Raw genomic sequence first — 10,928 nt, forward strand, 5'->3', positions numbered from 1 at the left:
ATCGACGAACTCTGCGATACCATATTGGAACCATAGAGATGCCTCGTACTCTCCTCGGGGAAGCCCTTTTGAAGCTGAGAGGGAATAGCACTTCTAAGATATTGCCAGCTAGTTTCAGTGGAATGAACCCGAAATCTTTCTGAAAGGTCACTGATAGACTTTCAAAGGAGAACTGTATAGATGCGCACTTGTTTGCAAAATAGGTACGTCAATTATACCATAAGTCTGGTCCTTTATCTACTACAATTTATTTAAAGCAGTGTGGCCCTTCAACAATTTTACACTGGGCCGCCTTACGAGCATGAGAGACTACCAGTTTTCGTCTCCCTCAGTCGGAATGGTCTACCTAGGATCATTCCTTCATTTCACCGTAAGGTGATATTGAGGAAGGATAAGGAGGACACATTAGTTCAGTTATATCTATCCTTCTTTTATTCACTTTGTCACGGGTCATACCGTTGGCAAAGCAATTAAGTGTGAGAATAATTTATTTTATTATGACCCCTCCCAAGTTTCTGCACACTGAAAGAGCATTTGATATGATGAAAATCTTACAATTGTTCAATCAGATCTCAGACTCTTGGCGAGTTCTGCTTCCTAGGTACCTTCCATCGTTGACCTTTATACCTCTTCAGGGTATTGGCTTTGATTCTAGCAGAAGCGGGATGGCACATGACCTTTTATGTTAGGTTAGGGTCCAAGGGAACGACCATACCGAGGGATAGATACTTGGAAAACCTATAGAAAGGTGCGAGACTATATCCATATCGATTTAAATCATTAAGTGTTAGTTTTGATGACAAAACTATTACTTGGCGTGTCGAAAAGGTGAGGGTTCTCTTCCCACATCTTCTCCTCTAGTTCACATGTAGCTTCGCGCTCGGAATGATTCCTACACGACATATGGAATTGTGTGCGTCCTGAGTACCTGATCCTTTCTGTCAACAATCTTCTCCGGGAATTCTTCATAAGTTAATTTATTATCTACAACCATATCGTCTATCAACCAGATATGCTCTGGCGACGGTACGTATTTCCTCATCATGGATACGTGGAATACTTTGTGAGCTCGGGAGAGTGCTGAAGGTAGTGCCAAAAGGTATGCCATATCGCCTATCGCTTACTTGCGTTCAACGGATGAAGTTTGCTGTTTCGAAAATCGATTATATAGCAATGTTACTCTGAGTTCCTGCTTCACTACAGGGGAAAGGGAAAGAAACGAAAAAAATTAGTTAAGCAAATCCCATGGCCTACCCCTCCTACTCTTCCATACCAGTGAAATAAGTTATTCTTTAGATCGAATAGGCCTAACCCTTGGGGAGAGGGTTATGTTATTGGGTTATAAAAAGGGACTCCCACCTAACTCAACCATAAGGAGACATTTAGAATAGTGATTTATTATGAAGACTTTTACTAGTAAGTAAGTGTCGTGCCCTCAAGTCAAGCAAGGTACCGAGTTAGATAAAGAATTATAGGGGTGCAAGCCCGGATACTAACTATTTCCCTTGCATTTTAAAAGCATGATTTTTACCTTCGGGGAGGGATACTTCTTTCTTTGACTTTATAGAAAACATTTATACTTGATTGAAGATATACCAAAACTCTCGTCTATTTCGATGGTATGATAGTAACTAGAGCTCCATAGAAAATGACCATAGAATTCTTTCTTAGCCTTAGACAAAGAGAACGGGAAACCAGGAACCAAGCAGACGTCTTGGCAGGAAACAAGATAGATCACGTTCTCGAAATAAACCCAGTTTTTTAGGTAGGATTGGGTGGTCCATTAAGGTCTTGACCCCCTAGGAACTACTCGGAAATAAGGTAAGTTAGATAGCTTTGTCCCAATTGTTGAGGAATGGGGTCTTAAGACATACAAGGCTTTAGTAACGAGTTTGACTAACCGAGGATGAAATTGCCATAGACCAGCATCAACTAGCTCATGTCTTAGGCAAACTAGCTTTTACCAAGAAATAGTAAAATATTACTTTGGTGGTAGGTGAAGTTGTAACAAAGTTCCCTTTTTCAATCAGTTCCAAGACCCCGAGGCTCGAGCCCTAAATCAGATTTTAGAGGGATCTTTTCTGTTGATCCTAACAATGAAGAAAGATGATCTTCCTTTAGCAGGGCACACCCCCAGTAAGATGTGAAGCTGTTCACTTCCCTGGTTAAGATTCCCAAGCTAGAGAGAATAACTTAGCTCTTTTTCTTCTGCCTCGATAGAACTGTTGAGTGACTACCCTAAGAAATCAGACGTATGCTCAGTTCTCCTCGGGATAAGCTGCTCTTGTTTCATAAGCAAAAATGGCAACTAGTGGTAACGTATAAAAGTACCATATACTATGTGTGAGCCGTTAGAGTATAATCAAGTCCATGTCTTCTTAGCCAGTGTCTCAGTCACGGAAATGAAAAGTACAATGTCCCTGGCATACTACTAAAGCTTTAACTCTTATCTGTCTTCTAGACGAGTGAAGTGATGGGGATTGGTCACGAACACTATAAGCGAGGTTGCTTTCTGCCTTAGTACATCTCACATTGTGGTACCCTTTAAAGTTATAGTCAATGTATCACTGGTATAGGAGTTTATTATCCATATGAGATTGGGTTGGTGTTCAGTGTACTATTACTATAAAGTACAAGATCGAAAAAACACAGAGTGAATACATCTGTCATTCTCTAGTTTATATGCTAGAGTTGTTTCATCCATTTGTATTTATACTCGGTGAGGCACCTTTTTCGGAAAATCCTACGAAATCCCATCGGTTCCAGCTTAGTTAGTTTCATGGAGGAAAGGGGATTGATGACTTTTATAAGTTATTTGAGCAATTAAACTAAAGTGAAGAAAAAGAAAGGATCTTATTTTCATCCAAGCGCTTTGTACGTTGTGTGCTATTTTTACATCTCATTATTACCTATCAAGTAAAACTTGAATATGGTATACCCACCTATAGAGTGGCGGAATGCCCGCAATGATGGTGAAAATGCTAGCCAGATGTCCGATCTTATAGGGGGTTACTTAATTTGTCCAACATTAGATATGTATGATCGTTATCGCCTGTTAAGTAGCGCAAACTTTAATCACTTCAATATTTTTCTTCCACCAAATGAGTATGATCTGTGTAATGAACATGCTACAGGGTCAGGCCTTTCAAATCAACAGTGATTGGTTGAAATATCTTCAAAAATAATGAGAACTTATTTGTTGAAAATGGTTTACTCATGCCATAATTTCTAGCCTCAATGAATAGAAAAGGGGTATTAAGCTTACTTAGAGTGTTACACTTGAAAGATGTAGATATTAACGAAAAATAGAGTTTAAGCTATTTGTTAAATACATTATATAAGAACATACATCGTGCTCGTTATGAGCAATTGATTATTAATGTGGCATCAGCCTATGATGGATATAAATTTTTCCTGCCTTTGTCGACTTCCGAAGTAGAATCTACCGCAGTGGGATCTTGCATTTACACGAGGGTGATCTAGCAAGAAGCCTGATCGTCTTTGCTGATGATTTTAGATCAACTAATAAGATTACAGATTCTATGAAAAGCCATTTCCTATGTGCTACAAGCTTCCATTACCAGTCATTCGAGAGTTTCAAAGATGCAATGAAATGGTTTTCTAATAACTTTATAAAATACAGGCACAGTAGTGAGAACTATGCGAAACTGATCGCGAAGGCTCGGTCCGCTAAACACCCCTTTCGGTTCCTCGAGAATCTATTAGGATTCTTCTCAAATAAAAATATTATTAAAACCACGCCTATTGTCCAAGACGCATCAGCAAGTGCCTATCAGATCATGAGTTACTTTTTGTTGGATGAAACCATGGCAGAGAGAAGGAACCTCATCTCAATTAAAGATAACAAAATAAATTATGTTTATTCCTTTATTCTAGAAGATCTCCTTAATTTCTTGAAAGTTGAACTGGATAAGGATCTATCAAGTATAGTTTGCAAGTACCTCACTCGTAAGATAGTAAAAAGTATTTTTATAACATGGTTTCCGTTCCGTGGTCAATATACTCAAGAGTTGAGGACCCGAATTCGGTCTATGTCCGGGCTGCTGCGGCGCTCACTGGTATTTTACCTCATATCATATTTTGAAAAAGTATGTCTTTCTCATCCCTGACTTCCTTAGTCACTCAGAGAGCATCTATTGAGTACATTTCCCATTGGGCGCCTGGGGTTGGTTTAAGGAAAAATTAGGGTCGGACTCACTCGGACCCTTAGTCGGATGAGTCAATTATACTTGAGAATTGTGCCTGAATTACCTTTTTAAGCTTTTCCGTACTCCAACTATTGAATGAGTCAAGTAGTTAGTTAAGAAAAGAGTTTATTTCCTTTTATCGCTTTGCTATCTCACGAATTGGATTTGAACCAATATCTCCGAGCGACTTTCCTTTTAGTCGATCGTGAGTGGTCTGTCGTCCTCCTCATTATAGTCCTCCTAAAATCAATAGCATTTCATCGGAAAACATCATGTCTCTTTACCCGAGTAGTCCTATGCATAGTCAATACTATAGCCCCAATCATGGCAACTAATAAAATTATACTAGAAACCAAAAACCAAACAGAATAGTAGGTATAAAGTAAATTACCCAATGTTTAAAAATTATTCAATTCTTTTCTAGTTCCAGTTATTTATTATATAAAGTTGTCATAACTCTCTTATAAGGGACGCTAGGGTGGGTTCCAAAGTTCTCCATGTAACGGAGGTGTTTATTATAAGTTTGTAATGAGAAAGCCTTCCCATTAGGGTATAAGAGGACCCCCCCTATCTAATGCCTTTTCTCCGTAAGGGAATCTTCGGAAAACCTGTCTAAGTGAAGGGATTTGTCGATCTTAAGTTCTATCGAAATTTGAATTTCTATAACGGACTCCCGAACTTCGTCGGGCATAAAACTTCCTATACAGTTAATACCAAGACGATTAGAGAGTTGTTGGCGCCTCTGTCCGTCCTCCTGTAACGAGTGATAAATAGGCGTGTCGGCTTCACCAGGGTTGGCATAGTCGGGGGCCGGTTGGTTGACACTGGCTTTGGAATTACTACTTTCAAAGCTTCCAAACAAGTCAATCCACCTGAATCTTCGTCCTCCCTCACCCTCACCCGAGGGCATCATATGAAGAATTTCATTATCCGTTTCGGAAAAAAGTATTCTTATTATGAATCCAAGGGCCAAGGCGAGCCCTCCAGGTAACCCCTTTTTTACTAAAAAAGAAAAAAGGGCGCGGGCACCCGCGACGATGAATGCCTTATAAAGCAAGGAAGGAAAGAGATATATTTCTCCAAAAAGGATAAATATAAAATGGGAAAGAATCAAACCAGTGACCACTATCAGGAACAGATAGAATAAGCGCAGTAACGCTGGCATTTCTATCTTTCTCTCGCCAGTTAGTCCACCTTTTAATGATTGTAGTAATTCTTGTTTTATAGTGCTTAGAATGTCTCTTTCATATTGAGCTATTTTGTCTAATGGCATTCGATCACAGAATCCATTGACAGCTACATAAATTACTAGAATTTGTTTTTCAATAGGAAGTGGTACATATTGTGGTTGTTTCAGTACTTCTGTAAGCCTTGCACCTCTATTGAGTAATGCCTGAGTCACAACATCAAGGTCTGAGTGAAATTGAGCAAAGGCGGCCATTTCGCGATATTGTGCCAATTCCAGTTTTAAACTACCGCAGACTTGTTTCATATCTTTCAACTGAGCGGCAGACCCGACATGACTGACAGATACGCCGACATTAATAGCAGGTCTAATTCTGCGATAAAAGAGCTCTGTTTCCAAACAGATTTGTCCATCCATTATGGAGATAACATTGGTGGGAATATAGGTCGATACGTCTCCAGCTTGTGTTTCAATGACGGGTAAGGCGGTCAAGCTACTTGCGCCTGTCTGGTCCGACCGTTTTGCGGCTCTTTCTAAGACACGGGAATGTAAATAGAAAACATCGCCTGGGAAAGCCTCACGTCCTGGTGGCCGGCGTAACAATAATGACATTTGTCGATATGCCTTCACCTGTTTACTAAGATCATCATAGATTATTAATGCGTGCATTCCATTATCGTGGAAATATTCCCCCATGGCACACCCAGAATATGGGGCCAGAAATTGCAGAGGTGCAGGATTCGAAGTGGTGGCTGCTACAAGAATGGAATATTCTAAAGCATTCGCTTCTGAAAGAGTTTGAATTAATTGTGCCACAATTGAGCGTTTCTGTCCAATTGCTACATAGACACAATACAATGTCTCACTCTCAGAGATGGCCCTTGAGTTCATTTGCTTTTGGTTTAATATGGTACCAATAGCTATAGCTGTTTTTCCAGTTTGTCGGCCCCCGATTATAAGTTCTCGTTGACCACGACCTATAGGAACCAGGCTATCTACCTCTTTTAACCCAGTTTGAATAGGCTCGTGCACTGATTTACGTTCTATAATCCCAGGGGCTTTAACTTTTACACATCTTTTCTCGTGATCGCTTAGAGCCCCTCTTCCATCAGTGGGTACTCCCAAGGCGTCGACCACACGCCCTAGCAAAGCCTTTCCCGTAGGAACATCCACAATGATCCAGTATGTTTGACAAGATCTCCTTCTTTGATAGAGGTATCACTACCAAAGACAACAATTCCAACATTCTCATTCTCAAGATTCAACGTTGTTCCTTTCATACCGCTGGAAAATTCAACCAATTCCCCAGCATGAATCTCGTTCAATCCATAAACACGTGCAATCCCATCTCCAACTGAGACCACTCGACCGATCTCATCCAGTTGAAAATTTGTGTAAAAGTTGGTAATTCGACTTTCTAATAGAGATATTAGTTCCGCAACTCTTACAAGGAATTCCATATTTTTAAAAATTTAATTTCACCAGGGTAATACTGCAAAAGGGGAATCCATCAAGGACTGATTTATCTTTGATTGATTGAAGGTCCCCGCCTAGCCTCTTAATAAGTTAAGGTCCCATTTCCTTTTCTTGATATAATCCCTTCTTATTAAGATCGGTTAATCGTCTTTGCAGTGAGTGTTCGGGCAAGACTTTTTTGCTTGAGCCATTCTATAATCATTCCATACCTTCTACATTCTTAGTCTTCGCTATACAACAACAAGGGGATTGGACTACTTATATATAAGACTGGAAGGCTGCAACTAGAGGCAATTGGACGAAAGTTGGTAAATAAATTCCTTGCCTTAAGCATAGTAAAGTCACACATCCACTAAATGCAATAAAAATAAGGACGAAAAAGGAAATTTCTTACTCCCTTGTAGGAAAAATAAAGAATGCATACCAATGCCTTCTCTCGGCCTAAGGATAAGGAGTGTTTTCTAGGATGCTAAAGAAAAGAGATGGCTAAGGGGTATAGCGGGAAGTCAAGAAGGAAACTCATCAGTGACGGTGTATTCTCTACCCGACAAGAGCTATGTTGATGCCCCCTACCAAGGGGTAACTTCCCGGTTCATAAGCCATTCCCTTCCATTATTAAATTCATCCATGACATTGTGTATATAACAAAACCCACTTGACCTTCCCGCTTGCTTGTAGAATCAGAAAAGCAATCTCAAATCCCTAATCTTTCGGTTGTCTGCCGACCTATTGCATTAAAGACCGACAATCAAATCTTTGTTTGGCTTGACGATCCCTTTCGAATCAGCTGAAAGCCCGACCCCTTCCCAATGTTTTAAAAGTGGAAGGCAGAATCTCAAATAGTTGGTTCATGCATTAGGTCAACCATTCCTCTAGCATTCCGAAGTGAGAAGCCAAGTGAACGAGCCCTTATTTTCGAGAATGCAATTTCCATTCGCAAAGCCCAAGCCAGAAGCGAGTAGACCGAACTGCTTGCTTATGTGAGGTTCTTTCCTCTCGCTTGTTCATCTTGTTTTGAGTACTCGACAAAATAATAGCATAAGAGAAGATATTGGACAATTGATTCCACTTCGATATCACACCTATTTGTTTGAGTCAGGAGTTCCTCCTTTGATTTCACATGGCTTAGGAGGGAACCAAAGAGTATAGTATCTCGGGTAGCCTTTTTTGCGTTCGAGCATGCCCATATTCAGTGACCTACTGCATGCTGGATTAAGAAAGGAATAAACAAAATGAGTTGTCGCGCTATCGGAATACAATTTATTCAACAAGCACGTATGGATAGGTTGGGCATATCTATTTCAATCTCTCTCACACTCGCTCTCCTGATCGACCAGACTGAATCGATACAATGAAGATAACAGATGGGAGAGTGACCCTAAGTATAATGATTGTTTTCCCTATGAGGTATCGTATTGCTCTCATGTTTTTCTTTTACCCATCAGGCATCATGGGTGATCCATTAAAACATTGTCCACATGCCCAACTTAATGGGGATCCATTTACATAATCATAATCTAACCAGTGGTCACATTCAAAGGATATAAGAATCAGTCTATCATGCACTTCGTTTAATCTAATGGATCCTTGGTGCATACTTTATAAGATAATTTTGCCGAAGATGATTGATCGACGCATGCGAATAGCTAGAAGAGGGGAAGACTGGCAGAGCATAAAGTTATGGGGTTTGGTTTTGCAGATCATCATTCTAAGTGGTTGAATCCAACCTGAGGTATGTTATATTATAGATAGAGATCTTGTTTGATGCATGGGTCTTCCTTTCTTATTTTTAGTATGGGTATCCTCCTCATTCGGTACATGTATCTAAGCTGGTAGTATCAAGTCGACGATGCATTAAGACTTGTTGTTCGATAGGCAAATATAGGAACTATTACCACCCTATTATAATATAATAATAGAATTACGGACCCATATCTACAAATAGGATATCTGTGAGATACTTTCTTTTATTAAAAAGAATGAATGCATTGATTGCATTTCAAGTGAGGCGTCCAAGAGAAAAGGAACGAGGTTTTGAAGCGACGGGAACAAAAAATAGTGAATGAAAGAGCGTGACGAGTTTTTCTCCATTCGAGATGTTAGAAGGTGCAAAATCAATAGGTGTCGGAGCTGCTACAATTGCTTCAGCGAGAGGTGCTGTAGATATTGGAAACGTATTCAGTTTATTAATTCATTCCGTGGCAAGAAATCCATCATTAGAAAAACATTTAATCGGATATGCAATCCTGGGCTTTGCTCTAACCGAGGGTATTGCCTTTTTCGCATCAATGATGGCCTTTTTGATTCTATTTGTTTTCTAAGTTTATCCTTTTGAAAGGTGTAGTCCCTGAGGACGAGTCCCCCAGCAATGGGGGGGAGAAGAGTGGGTACGCGGGCTTCTTTCACTTTCGTTTTGGAGAGAGGATTGTGGAGCAGCAAAAGGCATAAATAAGGGGAAGAGACGGATTCCCCGAAAAAATGCCTTAAAATAGCGATGGTTCTGGAGGAGCTTTCCACAAACCGTGATTCCTTAGTAAATATAAATTCGGGGCAAAAGGCGGCCTACGATTTTTTTTATTATCACCGTGAACGATTGGGAATCAAAGGGACTAGCAGACGTACCATGAGACTTTCTCGTCGTTAGTTTGCTTGCTTTGGTTTGTTTCCGGGGAGAGGTGAGTCGCTTACGCTATGAGGAGACAGGAGCTCTCGAGCTTAGAGAAGTTCCCTAGGCCAGACAGAGGTCTAGGGGGAGTCCGGATAGAGGACTCTTTAAACTAAACCGGTGGGCCCGCATATGTAGGAAGGCTTAAGCTTTCGAACTGCGTAACAAAAGTGACTCTTTGTTGGTGTAAGATAGGTGTTGGTCCGATTCACCAATGTAAGTTATAACTTGACGGGTCGTTCGTGTGGAGAATTTCTCTCATGACTCAGGATTTATTAATCTTAGAGTGACCCTACCCAACTAACTTTGTCTAAGTAAGAGCTCTCCCTGACTTAGTCTTCTCGATAGGAATGAGAGAAAAGGTCAGGCCTTCTCCTATGAGAGACTCCGAAGTGGGCTGCTTTCAAGGGCTATAATTTACTTGTTTCGATGTGAGATTGGCTTAGCTTGCTTGGTCTTTTTGTGTACCTAGATTCAATCTTCCCATAGAGCTTCAAAGATTCTGGTCTGGTTCGAGAATCCATATAATGTTAAGAAAGCCTTTTCAGGCGGTGCTTTGATTCTTACAACTATGGATGGTGAAGAGTTCAATCGTCCTGTGAATGTCGATGCAGTCAAGAAATACTTCGCCTAAAATAAAAAGAATAACTCGCTAAGTTGAAAACACGAAAGGGCGACTTAGGCAAAAATGAACGTCTCGGTGGATTGAAAACCTGAAAGGGCGATCCAGGCAAAAATTAGAGACATAAAATAGAAAACTATCCTAATAGATTGAGTACCCCACCTTAGGGCAATCTAGGAAAAAATTAAGGATTATGGCAAGTAACCGCAGTTGGTTGATTCCCAAGTCATATGAGCAATTTTGAGCAAGTCAGACAGTTCTGATTAATCACTCTCAACCGAAACGAAGAGCGCAACGAATATTGAAGTTGGTAGAAGGATTAGTGATCATTGTATTCAATGTAGCCCTTTTCCATGTAAATTACCATTTTCAACTTTTGTAAACATCTATGGAGTCTTGTCATTTACAAACTACCATTCTATTAAATAAAGTTGAGCTTTTTATCCAATTTGTTTCTACTCTTATTTACACTTCAGCTAAATAGAATTGAATTTTATGATGATAATATTGAAATAATTTAAATAATAAAAATCATTCTTTCTCAAAAAAAATGAAAGCAATTACTTTAAAAGTGATTAATTTCAGTGAGGAATATCAACAGCGGTTTGAGAATAAGTGAGTCCTAAAGTGCAAAGCATTGTTAGTCTTCCCCAAGCGGTTGGTTTGGTCTCCTTTTTTAATTCCCAACAACAATTCAGTTTTCCCTGGATGAGGTTGTAATCACCTCCCTAGCTGAGTGGAAGGGTCACATCATAAACAATTTTCATGGAC

General features: G+C 39.9%; 1 pseudogene; it reads right to left on the reverse strand.

Moving 5' to 3' along the window:
• Nucleotides 1-4,779: 4,779 nt before the first annotated feature.
• LOC127137330 (ATP synthase subunit alpha, mitochondrial-like) lies at nt 4,780-6,854 on the reverse strand (annotated as a pseudogene).
• Between the last annotated feature and the right edge of the window lie 4,074 nt (nt 6,855-10,928).

The sequence above is a fragment of the Lathyrus oleraceus genome, chromosome 4 (assembly GCF_024323335.1).
Source record: "Lathyrus oleraceus cultivar Zhongwan6 chromosome 4, CAAS_Psat_ZW6_1.0, whole genome shotgun sequence".
In the NCBI taxonomy this organism is placed as follows: Eukaryota; Viridiplantae; Streptophyta; class Magnoliopsida; order Fabales; family Fabaceae; genus Lathyrus; species Lathyrus oleraceus.